Genomic DNA, 24,540 nt, shown 5'->3' on the forward strand with positions numbered 1-24,540 from the left:
GCTAAATCTACTGTCCATCATCTTAGACATGGAGATCAGTTACTTACGGATGAATCAGATATCGCAAATAAACTGGGCGAAACCCTTGCTAAACATTCTTCCTCTTCTAATTATTTACCTAAATTCCAGCAGTATCAACAAGAACAAGAAAAGAAAACTCTTAATTTCAACTCAGATAATGGGGAAGATTATAATGAAACTTTTTCTATTTATGAGCTCCATACTGCTCTTGATCAAGCTCATGATACTGCTACAGGAGCTGATAACATGCATTATCAACTCTTGAAGCATTTACCAGAATCCTGCCTTGAAACTCTTGTAAATATTTTTGATGATATTTGGACATCGGGTAACTTTCCTCCCTCATGGCGTGACGCCATAGTAGTACCAATACCTAAACCTGGACGTGATCATACGGATCCGTCCAATTATCGACCTATTTCACTAACTAGCTGTGTTTGCAAGACCATGGAACGCATGATAAACAATAGACTAGTTTGGTACTTGGAAACTAATAACCTTATCACAGATATACAGTGTGGTTTCCGTAAAAACAGAAGTACTGTCGATCACTTAGTGCGTTTAGAATCATTTGTGAAAAATGCGCTGATTAATAAACAACATGCTGTGTCTATCTTTTTTGATCTTGAGAAAGCATATGACACAACCTGGAAATATGGTATTTTAAGAGATTTACATGATTTCGGTTTGCGAGGTCGTTTGCCTGAATTCATAGCCAAATTTTTAAATAACAGGCAATTTCAAGTGCGCGTGGGTTCTACCCTGTCTGATCATTACAATCAGGATCAGGGTGTTCCACAAGGCAGTATTTTGTCTGTCACTCTTTTTAGCATCAAGATCAACAGTTTATCTAAAGTTTTAAACGATTTAATCGATGGATTTTTTTGTGTGGATCATTTTGATATTTCTTGCCGTGGTAAAAATATGCATACTATTGAACGGCAACTGCAGCTGTGTTTAAACAAAATAGATAAATGGTGTCTTGAAAACGGCTTCAAATTTTCTATATCAAAAACCAATTGTATACACTCCTGTCGTAAATACAAACCCCATAAGGACCCAGAACTATTTCTCAGTGGTACCCCAATCAAAGTGGTCAAGGAGGCTAGATTCTTGGGACTTATTTTTGACTCACATTTGACCTTTTTGCCGCATATTAAATCCCTTAAAGCCAAATGCCTGAAGGCACTCGATTTATTAAAGGTTGTTTCAAATTCAAAATGGGGAGGGGATCAGTCTACCCTTCTTCACTTATATAGATCACTGATCCGATCTAAACTTGATTACAGCTCCATCGTATATGGTGGAGCTTGTCAAAGCAACCTAAAACTACTTGATCCTGTGCACCACCAAGGCCTAAGACTTTGTCTTGGTTCTTTTAGAACCTCTCCTATTGACAGTCTATACGTCGAAGCTGATGAGCCTTCTCTCAACGACGTCGTATAAAACTATCTTTACAATACATTACAAAATTAGCTTCAAATGAGTCTAATCCCGCATTTAATTGTGTCTTTAATCCTCTCTACGAGGATTTGTATACCAAAAAGTCTTCCCTTGTTCCGCCTCTTGGGCTCAGAATTAAGCCATTTCTTGCAGCCTCTAGCATCGAGCTGGAAAATATAGCTCCTTCCCGTCTTCTTTCTTCTCCTCCTTGGCAATTGGTTAGGCCACAAGTTGACCTAACATTAACGACATTTAAAAAATCAGAAACCAACGAATTACAGTATAAACAAGAATATAATCAATTGAAGCATAAATATAGCAATTATAAATCCTTATTTACAGATGGGTCCAAGGACGGTGGCGCTGTGGCTTGTGCCACTGTCATTGGATCCAGAACAATATCTTCTAGATTACCCGATAATAGTTCTATTTTTACCGCAGAGGCTAACGCCATATTGACAGCTCTTAGGTATATTCAGAGACACCCTAAACGCAAACAATATATCATTTATTCCGACTCTCTTTCTTGCCTTCAGGCTATTAAAAATATTTCTTGTAAACATCCACTTTTAATAGAAATTATTGAATTGTATAATGATCTTGCTACTGGCCAATACGACATCGTCTTCTGTTGGTTACCCAGCCATGTAGGGATCTCTGGTAACACATTGGCTGACTTTGCTGCTAAAGCAGCACTCAACAAATCTGTGACACCACTGCTTATTCCTTACACTGATTACAAAGCCACCATTAGATGTTATATCCGTGACCTGGTCCAGAAGAAGTGGGACACCCAAGTGGGTATGAATAAATTACATGAGATAAAACCTTACATTGGCTATACCCACTTGGGTTGTCAGTCCAGATTTGAAGAGGTTATTCTACGACGATGTCGTATTGGACACACTAGATATACTCATGCGTACCTGTTAAAAGGTGAGGATCCTCCTTTCTGTATCCCTTGTGATGAGTGAGTTACAGTCAAGCATATTCTGCTTGACTGTGTTGAATTCTCCATCACAAGGGATATGTATTTTTCAGTTAAAACAATGAAGGATCTTTTTAGCAGCGTTAGTTTTCATTTAATTCTTGGTTTTTTAAAAGAAATTGATTTTTTGACTGAATTTTGAGCAATATGTTTCTGTAAAAAGATGTATTTTAATAATTGGTAGTTTGGATTCGTAACTAGAATTGTTAGTGGCTGTACCCTCAAAGGGGGTTGAAGTATTGTAAAATTATTGTCCTCCTGAGAGGGTACGTAAGTCCAAAAACATTGATAGTAAATTTAAGTCTACCACTGTTTTTAATCGTAGTATTCGTGTTGTTTTAATTGTGGCTAGCATATTGTACACTCGCCAGCGGCTGAAGGGATGGTGTAAATCCAACTAGGGTCCATGCAGGTAGCAAAGGTACTGTAAGTCCCCATGGTCCTAGTATGGTGATCTACCTTCAGTTGTTGGCGATCTATAGCCTGATTTTATAGTGTATTGTCCAAATGGTGTTGTTATTTTTAACTTTCCATGCTAGTTTTAATTCCATTTGTGATATTCTAGTTGTTTTACTGTCCGTCGTTGACAGGTTTTATAGCAGACACATAATTAATTTTGATATTAGATGTTCTCGTCACGATATGGCTGAGATATTGCCGATGTGACGTTAAATTTTAACTCACTCACTCAGTATGATGATGAATTCAAAGTTGTATGTTTTGGAGCTGCTATCATGTTGATACAACCACAATGTGGAGACAGTCTGAAATGTTCAGTGAGAGGATCATCTTCTGCTATCCACGAATGGGCTCGCAGTCTACATTGGAAACAGTAGACTTTATCAGATTGTCCCGTGTAAATAAATCCAGCTTCAGCCATGGCTTTAGGTGACTGTTTCATTTGTACTGGCCAAGTCTTGAATGAAGCCAGTCTATCAGTAAACCTTTTTCCATCAGGAGAATTATGTGTCACACCAACACAGTCGGTCTCCACATCAAAGTGTCCACAAACATCCATAGCTCTGTTCAGTTCAGAGGTTGTAAAAGAAATGGCGTATGACATGCATGTATGTACATATTTAGTGAAGCTATTTCTGTGGTAGGTAGACTGTACACATCTCATCGTCAGTAAATATGTTGGTCCGTAAACGTCCATACTGTTCATCAGCATAAGGTGACACATCTAAGACAAGATAACCATATTTCTTTCCTCCCACTGCATCTTGAAACGATTCAGCAAAATACTTAGCTTGACCTGGAAATACTTGTGATGCTAAAATCTTGTATTCATGTGCTGAACGTGGATTGGACAACAAGACAAAGTAATGTGTGTTCAGTGACATTGTTCTTGCATATTCGCCTTTAGGGTAGACGCTTTGCATAATGTTGATGACTGTAATCCCTACATGATGCGATAGTGTGGTATACAGATCTAAAATCAAAGGACTTTTACAAATTTGTTGCATGTAATCATCCAGGACAAGTAAACATCGTTTGTCCGATTCCTGAGATTACGCTTTCAGTTCCTCTTCAGTAGGTAAGTGATCTTGAAATCTAATATTGGAAACGCTTTTTTCAAGCTCTGAATAAATGTCTTGCCACACAACATAACAGTAAATAATCAAGCGAGGTGGAGGATCAAACATGGTATCTGCTTGTTTTATGAGACGAGCAGTCCAAACACTTTTACCACTAGAGGATCCTCCAGCTACAGAAATTGTAGTAGGTGTATGAAAGGGTAACAGACATTCTTCCATGGTGACTTGCACACTTCGCCTGTGTATTGTACTAGTGAGTTAAAACCTCACATGATGTCGTTTTATACAAAGAACAACCACAGGATTTAAACTAAGCTACTTTTTATTGAAAGTTTTCTTTCCATGTAACTATGACACATTTCATTGAAAACAGGAAGGAGTACAATATTTAAAATAGTGACAAATATATCGTGATACAAACATATCATTCCAATTCAAGTTTTTTACATGAAACTGATGATAAAACTGGTGCAAAGTCCAGTTAGCTTTAAATGTACACAACAGATAATACAGGCAATATGATCCACACACATTTGAATCTACTGATTGTAAAGGTATGCTACTGTACGTGTAGAATTGAACATATGACTTTACATAGTCATCAAATGATGTACTGATAGGCTCAGCTAGACTGTCAAACAGTTCTGCTCTGTTTCCTTTCAGATACATAGCAACCCAATGACGACCATCTTTAGTTCTCACATCAGTATTAACAATAAGCCCAACACCTCTCATCAACATTGAATATGTAAGCACAGGTAAAGTGTCTCTAGCATACACTCCTAAGACATGGTTTCTAAGCACAGGATCACATTGAACAGCACATAACAATTCAGTGGCTCTCATCTTCTTCACTTGACATATACATTCCTGGCTTGGTCAATTTCTATGAGCGAAGTCCTTTCAGTCATGACAATGCAACTCAGTGTTTTGGTTAAGGCTGCGTTGAACTGAATTTCTAGTGATACATTTCCCCGTCTTACTAGACTGAGATGTTCAGTGCCAGTTTCATTCAGTTCAAACACAAAAAGGGCACTTCCAAGTAAAAATTATTTTCTGCTGATAAAGTTGCCTTTACTTTCTCTCTTTACATTCACACCATCAAATAGATTCAGATAGGTATCTGCACTGGATGATCTCCCAGGGAGACTGACACCATTTACATTCAGAGTAACCTTTTTGATCATACTCGATTGAAAGTTGTATGGATTCTTCACCAAAGAACCTGACATACTACTGCTCTCAACAAATGCAACTGTGTATCGATGGGCAACAGGATTTGAGATATTCTCAATAGTGAATGATTCAGTAGACACAGGAATAGTGGTTGATTTGACTTCTGTCTTCACATAGGGATACAGTGCATTGTTTGGTTTCCCGTTGGTCTTTTCTTCAAACAAAGTGTTATGAGCCAGAATTAAAGCTGGGTTCACTTTCAAATAACACACTTTAAGTGCCGCATCTAAAATGCTTATTTTGTATTTAGTATTAGCAACTCCACTCATTAGACAAAACTGAGGATCGGTTCTATACAAGGTTACATTCAATTTTACTCCATTAATCAAATAGCGATCCATGTTGAACACATCTTCAAACAAATTGCCAACCATTGTGATCTCTTGACTTTTAGCAATGAAGTCACCACGTTTCAACAATCCATCATTACCGCCAGCAACAGCATCAGTTGATTCAATGTCGTCATTGTCATTGCCAGTATCTTTATAGAACAATTGTGATGTTAACTGTGAACTCTTGGCGTCTGCTCCATAATTCAACAATGTCTTGAACATGCTTTTATAGGGATAGTGGTTATTTGCACTAGATACCAATTGATTTCCCAGGGACACCGAAACTTGAGAGAACAGGGACTGTAAAAACAAGTTGATAGGTCCCACCTTCTCATCCACAGCCAGTGAAGATTATGTAGCATCGTCATGCACCACTTTAAGTTTCACGTGTAGTCTTGTTCTCTTCAAATCAATGTACTCACTACCCTGATTAGGGATAGCAAATTCCAATGGTGACGAGTCGTTGATTTGGCTTAATGGACGTACATCGTTGAAATAGAACATCTCTGTGGTTGTTGTGTAACTTGGAAGCGAAAAAAGAGAGTAAGAATCTGGGAGATATTCCGAAAAGTTACTGCTGGATAAGAGTGCCATTGTTTTAACTGAAAATATCGTTTCCTGCAACAGGTGTGCACGTTAAAACTTTAGCTGTCTTAGAAGGAGTAGTGTTGTCTATCTGACGTATCCTCTTAGAAGTGATGATCTGTTCTCCTGCAGCTCTTTTTAAAGACTTGCGACGTCTCTCTTTGGCATCTGCTTTCTCTACTGTGCTCTGAGTCTCTGATGTCATTTGCAATTCAACCGAAGGTCCTTCTTCTTTTCTTTTCACTGTATGATATGGTATTACTTTAGCTGATAATCTTCCATTGTGATATTGTTGGTGACTTGTGCTCAGTTTCTTGAAGTAATGTTTCCAATTTTCATAGTGAGGTACATAGAGAGGATACTCTTCCATCTTAACTTGCAAATGGATATCGCTGTAAGTGAAGTGTTGCACTGGCCTCCTCGCTCAAGAATGACAAGGCCACTTCATCACTGGGTTTTATAACAATTTCTATGACAGGTGATTCTTTCAATACCACATGAATATTATATTCGTTTGCAAAAGTGAAGTTAGGGCCCAACCTCAAGTCAATGCGTCTCAACAATGGTAACTGAGCATCTCCTACCAGTGAACTATCACACAAGTTGCACAGTACGTTTACATACGGATCTTGGATTTTGTCCACATGGGTCAGTTTCCCAAAATTCAACTCTGTTAATGAAACAACCCAAAATCCATCAAACACCAGTCTTTGATTCAGTTTCACACGGAAATGATAGGGGCTGTTGTCCTTAAAATAGTTTTCTTTTGAATCTGAAGACTTAAGGAAAATATATTTCTCCATCACAAATCTTTCAACTGACTTTCCTCCACAAAAGAATCAAACGTACTTGGCCATCCTAACCATCGCACAAGAACATAGGTTTTACCTCCTCTACGTTGACGTTTCAGGATTTTTTCCACCTGCCACTCAATGTCCTCACCTTTGTTTACTTTTTGAAGTTCTTGAGTATAAAATGTTCCTTTAATTGGTTGATCACGAAAGTCTCTAATTCTGTACAAGGGTATTTCTTGCTTTTTGTAGCGATGAGCTATTTTGAACAATTCTTGAGTCCAGCGTAAATCAAGTTCTTTACTGAATGGTTTCCTCAGATATGGAATGCGAACAATATCTCCAATCTCACTGTATTATACTTGAATTTACTCTTGAGGTGTTTCCTCAAAGGTTTGACATATAGGTGATGCCATACTTTCAATTCATTGCTTTTATTCACTTGTGCTGGTGATAAATAATGCAGTGATGAACGTAAAGTGTGATTGTAATTCTGTACCAGTTGAGGCAATATAGAAAGGTATTCTTTGGTGTTGTTATGTATCATATAACGCGTGATCAAAGATTTCAGTGTTCTGTTGAAACGTTCCACATAATTGCTTTTAATGTTTTCATTACGTGTGATGATGTGGGTGATGTTTTCCTTTTTCAAAAATGATTCAAATTCTCCTCGAAACTCAGATCCTGCATCAGTACGAACTTTCTTTGGTCGTCTTGATTTGAGTATCTTTTTGAAAGATTTCACTACTGTAAGCGGTCTCTTATTCTCCAAAGGCGAGACAAAAGCATAGCGTGAAAGAATGTCCACGACTACCAACAGATATCTGACACCATCATTCCATTTCATGTACCTTGTCATATCTGCTAAATCTGCATCAAACATTTCATTCATTGCATCAACTCTTACTTTCATCCTTTTAAATTTATGTCTAACTGGTTTGTGTAAACTGTAAGCATCTTGCTCATTCACAAACCGTTTCACCTTCCTCAACCTGATATTGTGTTGCTTGTTTTTCGTCAATTCATCACGCAGTTTAGATGGACCATAGAAAGCACCTGGGTATTGTGGGTTGAAATAATACTTTTCTAATGCACTGTTCTTCTTTCGAGAACTCATGATGAATTGAAACATGGCAATGTGTTGAACAAGATTTTATACAACTAAAACAGAAGTGAACAGAATTTATTTCACCACAGAACATTCTATACATCATCAGTTGAACATAGCAATCATCATACACAACAAGATAAGAACCAATGATCGTCATCTCAGTCATATGTCTTCTGTTGGAATGCAGCAACTTATACTGTGAGGATATGTCCATGAAAGTCCTGAGATATCATGTCATCCACCATCCCCTCTGGATCATGATAACACATACAGTTCATCAGATCCATACAACACACATGACACCGACCCTGACCACTTTTGCAACTGATGTATCGCAACATATTATTATGACAGCATACACTACAATTCTTTTGAAGAGGAGTGAGTTTGTGGTCTTCATAAGGATCATCCTCTACTGCATTTGACTCTTGTTGCTCAATATCTTCCATAAGCTGATTGTAATCCTGCCACCAGTCGTTTGGGATAGTAGATTGACAGTCAGCTACAAGAGTGTCTTCATCCACAAACAAGTTGACTTCACTGGAAACATCTAGGTTAGCTTCAGTTGGAGGAGGTGAAGTAGGTTCTATAACAAGCGATGGTTGACTTGAGTTCTTGTCCATTACCCTACCAACAAAAAGAAAAGAAAAAGATATGAATATATAACAAAAATTGTTGATGTTACAAATTAAATAGATAGAACACAGTCGCATGTAACACAAATATATACTTACTTTGCTTTCTTAACCTGCTGTTTCTTTGGTTTCTTCACACTGGGCTGAAACAGATCATCCTCCATTTTTCTGCTTCTCTTCTTTTTCTTAGCAACAACTGTTTTCTGTGTTGTTGCTCTCTCTGAAGTTTGTTCCTGAGCAGAGGAGAAAGATCCTATGAGATGAGTGTAATCCGTCAACCATTTCAAGAAAGCAGGTGGCATTGGTTGAAGTTTCCCTTCTAAGGCTTTGGTCTTCTCCAACATGTCCATATAAATGGTTCTGTACAACACACTCGATCTCATCATAACTTCATGTAGATAAACTTGACTATCAAGAATATCCTTTACTTTCAGAAATGTATCATCAAATGTCTCCTCTGAGGAAAAAGCAACACGTTTCACATCCACACTTTTCTGTGCCATCATAGAGAATATGTAGGAGATAGACGATTTTCAACACCTTCTTGCCCCGAAGTTGGTGATAAAACTGATTTGAAATAGCTAAAACGTTTGAGTGTAAGATAGGATTGTAGAAAATGGTTTGTCTGATTGGTTTATGTGTAATACACATTCAGTTTGATTGGTTAAGAGATATGGAATGATGAGAATTTTGCTTCAAGTGATTGAAATAGATGCAAATATGTGATGTCATTATAAACAATTCTGTGATAATATTTGAAATTTGTTAAGATAAGAATTTGGTTTTGTATAGAAGGAATGTGTACTGACAAATGCCGTATCTATGGAATGTGAGTTAGCGCACCTGTATATACCTGAGGGGCAGCTGTAGGAATGCCGTTTCACCTCTATGGTTACTCCTACGCTCCTTAAGGAATTTCTTTGTCCTGCTCTATGCTCCTTAAGGAATTTCTTTTGATCCTTAAGGAATTTCTTTTGAGCCTGTAGGAATTTCTTTTGTTGTAACAACTGAACCTATGGAATGTCATTCATAATGTAATGAACCTACATTCTTTAAGGCTGAGCCTGTAGGAATTTCTTTTGTTTGGTTCAGGAATGCTATTGTTTGGTTCAGGAATGCTATTGATTGGCTCAGGAATGCTATTGTTTGGTTCAGGAATGCTATTGTGTGGCTGTGACTGATTACTTATTACCTACTGTTGTGGTATTATTTCGGGGATAAGATTCGTGCTGTGTTATTATTTCGGGGAGAAGATCCGTGTTGTTATTATTTCGGGGAGAAGATCCGTGTTGCGTTATTATTTCGGAAACTACTTTTTGTACATGTACAACTGTACGAGACAGAGAGAGAGACAGAGAGATATATATATAGAGGGAGACAGAGAGAGGGAGAGATCTATTTAGTATTTAGTGGAAAGTGTGTAGTTAATAGAAAGCAGAGTAGTTTGGCTCGTTGGAGCTGCTTCCAAAATCTGTGATGCTTGCTTCCACAAACATGACTGCCTGGTGTATTTTGAGGAATTCTGTGTTGTGGCGTCAAGGCAGAATCAACATCATTTATGTCTTGAACATAGGTTCTTCAGTCATCTATGGAAACCGTGTCTAACTGTCCAAACTTGGACCACCAGAAGCCCAACACTGTGATAATCGACAAGGGAGTGAAGGTGTAAATGGAACCTGGAAATCATTTTTCAGACTTCCTATCAAGTTCAGTGTGATAACAGTACACGTGTTTGTAATGATTTGTTTCTAGTATGCCAACCTCCTAAAAGTGCCCAGTTACCACTTGAAATATGGTCACAAAATATCACGATGCTATCTGACGTTGAAAGTTGTATGTGTGATTATAATCAAAAGTAAGGAAATGCAATTCTGGCCATAATGAAGGTCACACAGAAGGAAAGACAGAAATACAAAGTGTTTCAATAAATACCCATTGCAACAAGCATGATCGTTGAGAATTTAGGCAAACAAAGTCATCTTACATTTGCCAGTGGCTTTTGAATAATTTTGGTGATTGCATAATTTAGATACAGTTGTTTAAGAAAGAGTTTAAACGAGATAGGTGACCAAGATGTATGTTCTGAAGCTGTGACAAAAACATCGCCGTGTCTGCAACGAAATGCTTAAGTCCCTGAAATGTAGGGAACAAACTCCGTCATAATCGTTTGTATGAACAAAGTGTTGCATGTGAAATAGTTTCCTTGGCCAAAATCAGTAAGGTATCAACCATATATATAAACCTGTTTCAGAGTAGCCTTGGAAGACATCTTAAGAAAGGTCCATGTTGGAATTAGCTTAAAATGGAAAATAGTAATGATGAGTCATAGATCAGAGAAAATATGTTTGAAAGAATAATATTGATGAAAATGACAATTACACATGAAAAGGCCGCACATATCTGGATAAAAAACTAGTAATTCATACACAGAACATTAAAAACAAATTTTAAAAAATCAACATCAATTTCTATCGTTGCTCCTTGGGCAACAACAGATCTTGAAATCATGATAAATGGGTAATGTGAGAAGAAATGAAGTTAATTTGCCTGTGGCAACTTAATCGGTGCCTTACTTTCAGCCAGATGGGATCTTGCCTTTGATTTTATGGATTTGATCTTGATGATATGTGACTGGCAATTTACGAAAAAGGACATGCACTTAAACAAAACATCGGGACATAATTAACTCTGATCTTATAGCACGATCCAAAGTCACTTTGCCGAAACCGACTTGTTTGTGTTCATTGAAAAACTGAGTGGAAATAATTTGCAGGGATGTTTGAATAACGGAAGGAAACATTTCCCACGTTGTTGAATGTTTGACAAGGGTAATTATAATGAAGAGGTTATTTCTCACAGCGTCCGTGAACATTGGGATTATTATCTTCTCTAAGCATCATCTGGCTATTCTTAAAAAGTGAAATGAAACATTGTTGAGCCTGACATTTGAAAGGTACAACATAACATTGTACAAATGCCACATTGTGTCATTAAAAAGGTATGGAAAAACCTAAATATAATATTTATCATATCTCCGACTATTAACATAACTGAAAAGTACATTACCATTTCGACATTTGCACTGAACGTGTGTGTGTGTGTGTGTGTGTGTGTGTGTGTGTGTGTGTGTGTGTGTGTGTGTGTGTGTGTGTGTGTGTGTGTGTCTTCAAATACACCTACTTCTGAGCTTGTTCAATGTTCTTACGTCCATTACAATAAAAAAAGCGCGTATCAGCCAACACAAAATACAGATTGCTTTTCCGGCATATGGAAAACTTCTTTAAACTAAAATATGGGCACTCTTTGATTGGTTTTCCTTATTTTTTTAAAAGTGTTCCATTAAGCTATGATGATGGTTACTCCATGAAATTAGCTTAATAAAAATCATGGAAATTGTTACTCTTTAGAATTAGACTCCTTAGTTCGCATAAAAGGAAAAGATGTTTAGAGTGAGTGTTTTGAAACATAATATTTTAAGTATATGGAATTCGGAATTTCACAAACACAGAAAAAAACTAAGATCAACATCGTGAAAAATACTACATTTTTCATTAGTGTACTTTCCTGTTTCCTGTCATATATTCTGAGTTTGATTCATTGATACAAGTGGGTGAGTTTAGTTTTACGCCTCACTCAGCAAACAATATTTCAGTTAGATTCCAATCTGTAGGCAATCGGATCTTTACAATCCAGGGATTAACAACATGAACATCAATCTGCGCAACTGGGACACGATGACATTTTGTCAACCCAGTCAGCGAACCTGACCACCCTATCTCGTTAGTCGCCTCTAACGACAAGCGGATCTTCACGGGTCTTTCAATACAAAACGAAGAAACGAGACAGTAGCCAGTCTCAATTTCTCAGCGAGCGAGCGAGTATAGTTTTAGGCAGCTCTCAGCAATATTCCAGTAATCCATAAATGACCTACAAAAATTGAACCACTGCGGAGAATCGAACCAGGGTCCTCGGCATGACGAGCGGACAACTAGGTTACCCTAACGTCGCTGTTTCCCCACATGGAACAGATTTAAAAGTAATGTAGTGGTGGCGATTACAATGGAAGCTATAAAAACCGGCAGCTGTCCACTCCGTCACGTTGTCAACACCGGCATAAAATATTTCTGTAGCGTATTGATAAGGCAAGACCAGTTTTCTGTTATCCAGACAGTGTGTAGTTCATAGGAACGAGTGCGCACCTGGACACGCCGGATGTGGATGAATGTAGCGGCCTGCTTACAGACTACATGGTTGCGGACTGTACTTAATTTGGAGTTAATGATGGACTACACTGTTAAAGAAAACATCTGTTTGTCGTTGCTGCCCAGTTCATCACAATTTCAATTCCGTCTGTTGCTTGTATATGTATTATCCTTTAATATAAGCTCTGTAATCTGTAACAGATCACTGATACGTCTGTGCTGTGAGCCATGTCATGTTCACATAAATTAGTTGTAATGTTTTCACATACACGTCATCCGTGGTCAAGATCACCTTGTGTGTTCAAATACCTTTCACATATCTTTCCGAGAATGCTTTAGTGAAATATGATGACTTACCAAGATGCAAGGTGTTTGTTATGTACCAGTCTTCTGCCGCTCGGCTATGTGTATGTTATGTGATGTGATGTAATGTGATGTGATGTGATGTCAGTGTCTGAGTGTGTGTGTGTGTGTGCGTGCGCGCGCGCGCGCGCGTGTGTGTGTGTATTATGAGGTACTAAAACCATGGTCCTGGCTGTGATAATTTAAATCTGGCATGCCATTCAATGCTGCATTTTTTTTGTACTGAGACCAGTGTATTTTAAAAGTGGCATTAATCCTGCTTCGTCTTCTATGTTGTCACTGAAGCGGAAAGAAGGTTAAACCTTCAAAACCTCGGTAAAAGATATGTGGAGGATATTTCAAGTTAAGAAGTTCAGTGACAGAAGAATATTATATGTCTCTCCTTTGATATATACCACACGTTCCCGATGGTTTCCTATCAGGTGAACTACATGCATGTTATATGTTCATATGTTTATCGCAGGTGCCACCTTCATAATGCTTCTGAGTATTTAATGGTGTCATCCACTGGTTTCTCTCTCACAGTCCGCGCTGAACAGCTGTGATACTGCTGAATGCAGTATCGAACCAACACAGGATGTAGTTAGCATTGCGCAACCGACTCTGCTTTTAGCTGAGAAGTTTGAAGGCTGGGGAAGGGTTTTCTGTTATTATTGTTAGTAAATAAGGAGCATAGATACTGTGCTGAACAATTGTTAACAGAGTTCGGCTATCGCGATGATACACGTGACAAAACTCTGCATATTCGCCTCTACGGATTTTTGTAATGCCGACGAGCAGATTCATGACCAGTTAATATCTTTCAAATGGTCCTATATATGCATGTATTAACGTGGTGGAAATGCACAATATGTTATAAAGATTCTATGACAGAATATTTTATTGAAATTTATTAACATGGTGGAAATGCACAATATTTTATAAAGATTCTATGACAGAATATTTTATTGAAATTTATTAACATGGTGGAAATGCACAATATTTTATAAAGATTCTATGACAGAATATTTTATTGAAATATCGAAATGCTACACGTTCCACATCTTCAGTCTGCCAAGGGTCACACTGATAACGAAGGTCCAAGACCAATATCTTGTAAGTGTCAACAGATAGAGATAGGCTAATCCAATTTATCGTGAACTTCACTCGTGGTCACACCGATAACGAATGTCCAAGACCAATATCTTGTATGTGTCAGCAGATGCATCGTGTCTTTCGCTTGTCAACGCCGTTGTGGTCAAATACGTTATGAAAATCTTTATGTAATTCTGACAGATAGAGTAACTTAACTTCGCAGTAGGTACGTTATCGGTAGTCGAATTAGGCAATAGAATTTAGATACAACAACTTATCAGCAATATTATCAGTAAACCCGATTAGCTATGACAACTGGGAAAGGGTATAAAACTGGGACGACCACAGTCACAAATCATCCTGTGACTGTGGCGTAATAAACTCCTTGTTTATTCACTCAGGTAAGACCCTTTACTTTCTTCTACCTTGGCAAATCGTTACCATTACTGTTCAATGTTTTCTGTAAAACATTTTTGCTATCGTGACCACATGTTAAGATCCTTGGCAAGGTCGTTATGTTTAGGTGGAACGTGGTCGTTAATATATTTTAGACTGTTTTACTCTCTATTGCTCTGTTCAGGAGCGGCTAGGTACCCTAGTGGTTAAAGCGTTTGTTCGTCAAGCTGAAAGCCCAGGTTCGATTCCCCACGTGGTTGGGAAGCCCGTGGTGGGGAAGCCCATTTCTGGTGTCCTAAGCTATTGCTGAAATATTGTTAAAAGCGCTGTAAAACCCAAATCGCTCCCTGTATTGCTGTTCATGTTTTGTCTGTTTGATGATAGTGGTTTCGTGGCTGTCATAGAGCGTGTCGTGTATTGTTTAAATTATTGTATTTTGAGTAAATACTTTCCCGTGTTGAATGATCCTGGTATAATGCATAGAGTGTGTTCGACACTGTGTATTTCATTATGTACTGCGTAATGTTGTTTTGGATATGCTAGTATTATAAGATGTATGGACGAAAATGTGTTGATGTTATGTGTTAGAAATGTATCTTGATTTATGTAGTATGTGTCGTGTACATCGACGTATGATGATTATGTACTTTGTATATCGGCCTATAATGATAATGTATTTTGACACCTGATTACCGTGTCAATATGTTCTAATAATTATTTGTACCTAATCATGTAAAAATCATCCTGTGACTGTGGCGTAATAAACTCCTTGTTTATTTACCCAGGTTCTCGTGTTGCGCCCTTTGGGTTACGCAATGCTCCCTCCACCTTTCAAATGGTCATGGCTAGAGCCCTACAAGGTTTGACATGGAAACATGTCCTGGTATATGTGGATGACATTTTGATTTACAGCAAGACTTTTGAAGAGCATCTTTCCCATTTACAAGCAGTTTTTGATCGCTTGAGATCAGCTAATTTAAAACTAAAGCCAGATAAATGCAACTTTGCATGCTCTGAAGTTCTCTATCCTGGTCACATCCTCTCCAAAAAGGGTGTACGAACTGACCCATCCAAAACAGAAGCTATTCGTACTTTTCCCCCACCTAAAACATTTATCACCTTCGCAGCTTTCTTGGATTGTGCAATTATTATAGAAAATTTATCCAGGATTATTCCAAAATAGTTACACCACTAAATGACCTTTTGCAGAAAGATACCCCCTTTCACTGGTTTGACACGTGTCAAACTGCATTTGAACAACTGAAACAAACTCTTGTTCAAGCTCCTGTTTTAGCCTACCCTGACATGGAAAAGCCATTTATCCTCACCACAGATGCGTCAGGATCAGCAATCGGCTATGTGTTGGGCCAGTTAGATGACCAGGGTAAGGAACAAGCAATTTCATATGGAGGAAGGTCTCTAAAGTCATATGAAAAGAAATGGACTGTCAGCGAACAAGAGTGCCTGGCAGTGGTAGAGGCAGTCAAGAGCAACCGCATATATCTCACCAGTAAACCCTTCAAAATCATAACAGACCATAGGGCCCTTGTTTGGTTGCAGAGCATCAAACACACTACCAGCCGTCTCCATAGATGGGCTCTTGAACTGCAAGAGTATACCTATGAAATCGTACACAGGCCTGGGAAAGTGAACGCCAATGCTGATGCACTGTCTAGGAGAACCTACCCTCCTATACAGACCCTTGGTGTCAATGACGACCATGACACACCAACTGAATCTCTTGAAATTCAATTTTTCTATGACACCCCTTCTCCATCTATCTCTGCCATAGATACCATTAATGAGACAAGTGGTACTCCCTCTTCTCCGGATATGGAGAATATCGGAGAAATGCAACGACAGTGTCCTGATTTCAAAGGCATTGTCAGTTTCCTCGAAGATGGTACTTTACCAAAAGAGGACAGCCAAAAGAAAAGGATCCAAAACACTGCTCATGAGTATGACATGTTAAATGGTGTACTTTACCATTTCCACCAGCCTCGTACTCGCAAGACTGAAGGAGCTGATAAACTCATTCGTCAGTTAGCCCTTCCCCAGAGTCTCCACGGGGATGCTCTTCTATCTTATCATGATTCACAGGCAGGTGGTGGTCACCTTGGTGCTGATAGAGTGTATGGGGCTCTCAGACTAAAGTACTATTGGCCTATGATGTATCAGAATGTTCATGATTATGTCAAGTCTTGTCATAAATGTCAAGTCTCCAAGGTTTCACGTCACCCCAACAGAGCACCTCTCCACCCTCTGCCCATCACTGAGACATTTGAGCGCTATCACATTGAGTTCCTTGGACCATTGACAGAGACACCTGATGGTTACAAACACATCCTTCTTGTGGTAGATTCCTACAGTCGTTGGTCAGAGGCATTCCCTCTCAAGTCCCAGGAAGCCACAGAAGTGGCAAGGGTTTTATATCAGGAGATATTCTGTCGTTATGGTGCTCCAAGATCCATTGTGTCAGACCAAGATCGCAATTTCACATCTAAACTGGTTAGTGCTATATGTGAAATCTTCCAGGTTACACGACATGTCACAAGTAGTTACCATCCAATGACGAATTCAGCCTGTGTGCGGACAAACAGCACCATCCTGCAATCCCTTCGCACACATTGTGACATTGATCACTCAAACTAGCCTGGTTTGATTCCAGGGATAATAATGGCATTCCGCATGACTCCAAGGATACAATCTACAGGATTCTCTCCATTTCATTTGCTTTTCGGCAAAGAAATGCATGTTCCCTTTGATATAGCAATTTTACCAAAGACGTCATTGGGTAAAAATGCAGTGGAACACGTTTCGCAGGTGTTGGATAACCTGAAAGTTGCTAAGACAATAGCTTCAGAAAATATGAAGATAGTCCAGGAGAAAATGAAACAACGGTACGACTCAAAGGCCAAAGAGAGTACTTATGATGAAGGGGACCTCGTCTGGATCACCAACCCCGTCACTGTGAAGAAACGGTCACCCAAACTTGAACCAAAGTACAAAGGCCCATACCTCATTAGCAGAAAGTGTTCTAATGACACTTATCAACTACGCAACAGAGTCACATTGAAGGAGCTACCATCACGTACTCATGCCAATCGGTTGAAGCCATTTTATGAGACAAACCATGTCCTGAATCGACCTGGTACACAGGTTGCTGTAGACACTGATTCACAGGACGTCCTAGAAGGTGACAGTGCAACTTCTCAGTTAGAAGGCAGATCTACCGTCAGCACTTCTGCTGTCTCTCAGGAAACAAATGGTAACTTGGATATTCAGGCAACAAAGGTAGGTAACGATTCCCAGGACAACCTGCAGGATGTCTTAACCGGGTCACACTCAAAAGGACACTCGGAAACAACAGCAACCAATCAGTCAGTCTCTCAGACCACGGATGCGGATGGTGACAAACAGTCATCCAAGGTAAGTGACCAGTACTACCCTGTTGAAAAGCTATTGCGCCAGCGCATGCAACAGGGTTAACGTTACTATTTAGTCAAGTGGGTTGGTTACTCAGAACCCTCATGGGAACCCTCGGAACATGTTACTGAAGACTCCAAGCGAATCTTTCACGAAGGCTTCACCATGAAAGGTAAGAGACGGAAACGCCCCAATAAATATCTTCAGATAATGTAAGTTACGGGGATTTGAGATGTGTCCTTCATACCTAAATTTAATTATGTCAACACCATCTAGATCAAACATAGTTCTAAAGTGCTAGAAATTGTCCGGACAATTTCACCCAAACCCTATATGTTGTTCTATTTGGTGTACACATTCAGTAACTCACATTTTCTTGTGTTTTGTTTTAGGGAAGGGGCACATCTTTACCATCCTCTGTATCCTGATAATCGCCATTGCCCAACCACTGTTTGCTTCGCCACCGCCCTTTGAAGACTCCGTACTTCGTGTAAATTATGGCATAGCCTTCACACATCGAAGGACACTACAAATATCAGGTGATTTCTGGCTCCACTCTTTTGAGATTCCCCTCCCTGAAACAAATCTTCCGGTCTTCGCATTCCACTGCTTAACAAATGAAACCAGATGTCATTATGTTCATCATGTTTTCACACCAATGTTTTCCTTTAAATCCCAGTTTTCACATTATCTGAATAATACCCGTGCTCACATTTATGATCTTATCCCAGAAATTCCTATCTTACCAGCCCGTTCACGACGAGCACTCTTTGGATTTGTAGGGTCCTTTTCAAGGTCTCTTTTTGGTACAGCGACAATAGGTGATGTACAAACACTTGGGCGCCACATTGTATCTCTTAGCAAACAAACCTCTGAAATGGCCAAGGCGTTTAAACAACATGAAAATGACCTCTCATCATATATGCAAATAGAGAATGATCGTTTTTCAAATGTTCTAAATGGGGTCAAATCAAACCATGACGCCATTCTGGTACTGGAAAAAGATTTGCTGAAATCACAGTCAAATATGAGGAAATTCTATGTGCGCATGCTACGTCTTTTAGCTCGGCAGATTGCCCATACCACGACCCTTGAACATCAGTTAGATCAACTCCTTCAGGCTACCAAAGAACTAGTAAATGGTAAACTCTCACCTTATCTGGTTCCATACCAAGTGCTGGGACATACCCTGAAGCGAGTCCAGCTAACACAGTCATGCATTCTTACTATAGAGAAGGTAATTTTCTCATTGCCAGAGATGGTTTGAAAATTTATGTTACTATAAAGATTCCTCTGACAGCATTTTCCTCTCCTTTATCCATTTATAAAGTGCAATCATTTCCAGTTCCAATCAATAGAACATCTTCTCACGCCTCCCAAATTTTAGACCTACCTGATTATTTTATCAAGACCGAGTTCAGTGATTATTTTACAACCATGTCTACTACCGACTTAGCAGTTTGCTTAATCGGTAACACTTTAACTTGCCCTTTTAATCTAGCATTTCGTTCTAAGTCATCCATGTCCTGCGTTTCGGCCCTATATTTCAATCTGAAATTAAATGTTAGCACTCTTTGCAACTTCAGATTGCGAATAAACCACCTCGTTCCACAGCTTCAGGAACTAACACCAGTTTCAGTACTTGTTTATGAATCAGTTCTACTTGCTGTTGATTGTCATGCGCATCAACAAATGATTCAGGGATGTAAGTTTTGCGTCCTGTCTGTCCCTTGTAGATGTTCCCTTTCGTCCAAAGATTTGTATTTGCCCCCACGTTTGGCATCATGCTCCGATGTTCAAAGAACGGTTTAGATTCAACATCCAGTGAATCTAGCCCTCATCCAGGCCTTTTTCAATGATACCCAATATGCATCTATTAGTGGTGATACTACATTCCTGGAACCTATAACTATTGACGTACCCCCATTTCACATATTTAATCATTCTTTGACTTCCGTTATAAGTCAAGATAAGAAGGACCATCTGAGCTTATCCCGATTAGTACAAAGAGCTAAGAACAGAAAAATTGCCTTTACCAATTTAGCTGAACCTATCCTTGATGTCTCAACAATCTCTGTTACTTCGTGGCCCAGTCTTGACTCCATACTGGCACTTATTGCCTTAACGTTGGCATCCGCATCTACTCTTGCTTTTGTATATACGTTCCCGCGATTACGTGCAATCTCCACTCTTCTCATACTTCTCCAAACCAGCAGGGTCAAGGCAGACGTTCAGCTCCCTCAACTTAGATATAACGTTCCCACGACCACCCCTTTTAACCCTTTTGCGGCATTGGAGTCAATCGAATTTACCCTGGACCATGCCATGATCACGGTCCTCACTATTCAGTCAATTGTCCTTGTTTTCCTACTATTGTGCTTCACTCTCAAGATGTTCCGGCAAAGATTTCAACAGTCTTGTACTATTGTATTGGAAATAACAAATGGTCCCAAATGTATTTTCATACCCATTGCCAAACTGACCAAATGTATCACGCAATACAACATAGAGGCTCCGGTGAACATCACCAATCTCCAAATAGTAGGTTGGTTTCGTCCTAGATTATATGTCGACATGCCAGGGCTTACCACCACTGACGTTTCTTTAGGTAAGGCTGTCACCTTACCTTCTTCCTTTCTATTGCCATTCAGAATTGCCTCCTGTTTGCATCCAATTTTAAAGCGGCCATTTTGTGCATATATAATGATAGATCATCATGGGTACATACTGCCAGTCGTCTCTGTGAAACGTGCAGGGACACTACCTGCTATCTCTATCTACCCATCTCTGGTTGCGTAAATCTGTATAGCGCCATTCTTCATGCAAAATTTCGGGACGAAAATTTAAAACGAACGGGGGGATATTATTAACATGGTGGAAATGCACAATATTTTATAAAGATTCTATGACAGAATATTTTATTGAAATTTATTAACATGTTGGAAATGCACAATATTTTATAAAGATTCTATGACAGGATATTTTATTGAAATATCGAAATGCTACACGTTCCACATCTTCAGTCTGCCAAGGGTCACACTGATAACGAAGGTCCAAGACCAATATCTTGTAAGTGTCAACAGATAGAGATAGGCTAATCCAATTTATCGTGAACTTCACTCGTGGTCACACCGATAACGAATGTCCAAGACCAATATCTTGTATGTGTCAGCAGATGCATCGTGTCTTTCGCTTGTCAACGCCGTTGTGGTCAAATACGTTATGAAAATCTTCATGTAATTCTGACAGATAGAGTAACTTAACTTCGCAGTAGGTACGTTATCGGTAGTCGAATTAGGCAATAGAATTTAGATACAACAACTTATCAGCAATATTATCAGTAAACCCGATTAGCTATGACAACTGGGAAAGGGTATAAAACAGGGACGACCACAGTCACAAATCATCCTGTGACTGTGGCGTAATAAACTCCTTGTTTATTCACCCAGGTAAGACCCTTTACTTTCTTCTACCTTGGCAAATCGTTACCATTACTGTTCAATGTTTTCTGTAAAACATTTTTGCTATCGTGACCACATGTTAAGATCCTTGGCAAGGTCGTTATGTTTAGGTGGAACGTGGTCGTTAATATATTTTAGACTGTTTTACTCTCTATTGCTCTGTTCAGGAGCGGCTAGGTACCCTAGTGGTTAAAGCGTTTGTTCGTCAAGCTGAAAGCCCAGGTTCGATTCCCCACGTGGGCACAATGTGTTAAGCCCATTTCTGGTGTCCTAAGCTATTGCTGAAATTAAGCTGTAAAACCCAAATCGCTCCCTGTATTGCTGTTCATGTTTTGTCTGTTTGATGATAGTGGTTTCGTGGCTGTCGTAGAGCGTGTCGTGTATTGTTTAAATTATTGTATTTTGAGTAAATACTTTCCCGTGTTGAATGATCCTGCTATAATGTATAGAGTGTGTTCGACACTGTGTATTTCATTATGTACTGCGTAATGTTGTTTTGGATATGCTAGTATTATAAGATGTATGAACGAAAATGTGTTGATGTTATGTGTTAGAAATGTATCTTGATTTATGTAGTATGTGTCGTGTACATCGACGTATGATGATTATGTACTTTGTATATCGGCCTATAATGATAATGTATTTTGACACCTGATTACCGTGTCAATATGTTCTAATAATTATTTGTACCTAATCATGTAAAAATCATCCTGTGACTGTGGCGTAATAAACTCCTTGTTTATTTACTCAGGTTCTCGTGTTGTGTGTGGGTTGGTATAGTTACACCTCCTAGCTGCCAAGCGAGCTGATTCCCCAAACTCGCGAGTTAACACATGTATAGATAACATTTCAGTGTTTGAGAAAAAATAATGCCTGATGGAATTTCCAATTCGAGTCGTACCATATGTTTCCATGGTTTTGGTTGATGCATTAACACATGCTCCTGATGATATCGCACAGCTGCATCTGCAGGCAGCAGATAGATCGTTTTATTCTTGACCGCTGGTTGCTGCCGCCGATGTTGACGCACTAGTTAGGCTTAGCGATTCCAACATCAGTCAGAATTTGCTGCACAAGGTTTGGTTGACTCTCATTGGTTTTCACTGGATATCCTTGTCACGAATGGTCGTTGTGGTGATGATAACATCGTTGTTGGAAGTACATTATGTTGTCTTAAAGCTGCACGCCGGCGCGAGGCAAGCCATTTTGTTCGTGTAGCCGGAAAGGTAGTACAGTTTTATATTGAGATACTACTTAGGGCTTGTCCGAAACGTGTATCAACAATCATGTATAAGCCGGGCTTTTTGATAATGACAGACACGCCCCTGGCATGCTTCATAGGTTATTGTCTGATAGTCACAGCCCTTTTCTCCTGCTAAAATTCACAACACCACCAATCACACTATCATAACAATCACCAACAAAATATCTGTAATCTGCATAAAAAAACGTTTCTAATTGCTATATGACAAAATGCATTCACTGCGCCTATATTTCTAAACGTTTCATTTCCAAAAGAAGCTTTCCGACGTAACTGATCTTGCTGTTTTTTTTCAGCTCATCTTGACATATTCTGTGCTAAGATACTGATATCACAGATTGCGCTAGTGACGTCACAGGGACATGAATTCACTGGATTATGGAGTTCACCTGAATATCTGGCAACATTGTTGTATATAAGTATATAAGTATCTGTGGAAAGTCAGCGCAAAAGGCATCGTTGTGTTGACATTCAGCTCAATGGATCTTAACAGGGAAATTGCAACAATTTCATTGTATATACTACAAGAGCTCACAAACGAGACAAAAGAGAAAGAAAACTGCAAAACGCTTTGAAGGTCACCTTTCACAATGTATGAAGAACCAAACTGAATCACACGGTCAATCGTGCTAGCGTCTATCAATTACATCAAGAACACGGTATCGCGTAACACAGCATTAGAGAATGTTTCTAATTGAATCATATCCGTTGAGCAGTGCAGGTCGTAGACAAATGTGCCATGAAGAAGCAGGTTAATGAGAATGTTTTTCTCAGCTTTAGGCGGAAGAAACGGTCATGGGTCATGTTGCATACTGTATGAAATTGGTATGAAGAAGCAACACCTTCTGTGCAGTGATGAGTCATCCTAGTCATGTCATAAAGCGGTGATCGTGGGATCATTGTCGGCGTGCCTGTTGCATTAAGCAATGCTCGTCATCTCTGGTTCCGTTCAGAGATTCAACTATTACATGAGTAGGTGACAGTTTTTCTTGTTAGTTAGGTATTCACAGCAAAAATAACCTGGTTTCCGCAGTGCGGAAACCTGATGGAAAGTGGACTGAAACTTAAGTTTCCACCAAGAATCCAGTGAGTTTCCGTTCTTTTACACTGCGTTTCCGCAATGTTACAATATTGTAACCAGGTATTGGTACATCATGGTCTGCAGCATGGGTATGCTTGAGCCTGACTCTACCTCTAACGATAACCGTGTATTATCCTTGTAACCTAAATTTGACTTTACACCAAATGACTATATTCAAATTTTTAGCGACAGGTGAATGCTACACGAAATGTGCAGACGGATGGTTGTTTTAATCTCAGCGTACAGCTCAGCATGATTCAACTGCTTGTACCTTAATGAGCATTGTGTTAAGGTGTGAAGGTGTTTGAAAGTGACCATAGTCAAATCATTGTGGAACCATATACTGTGAGTCCGTACGTTATAGAAAACTTGTCAGTCGTGGATGGGTACGTATAAAATATCAATGGTGTTAAACTTCAGCGTCTGAGACATACATCGTATCGGGCTTTCCTCCGTTCAACCTCACACACTAGATTATTTCACCTTCGTGCTAATGTTCATCGCTTGATGTTGGCTGGTTTATTTCTTAGGTACTGTCTGATGACATTACTCTCCAGTACACTTAGCTGTCTCCAGTACACTTAGCTGTCTATGTT

Source organism: Haliotis asinina, chromosome 4, assembly GCF_037392515.1.
Source record: "Haliotis asinina isolate JCU_RB_2024 chromosome 4, JCU_Hal_asi_v2, whole genome shotgun sequence".
Lineage (NCBI taxonomy): Eukaryota > Metazoa > Mollusca > Gastropoda > Lepetellida > Haliotidae > Haliotis > Haliotis asinina.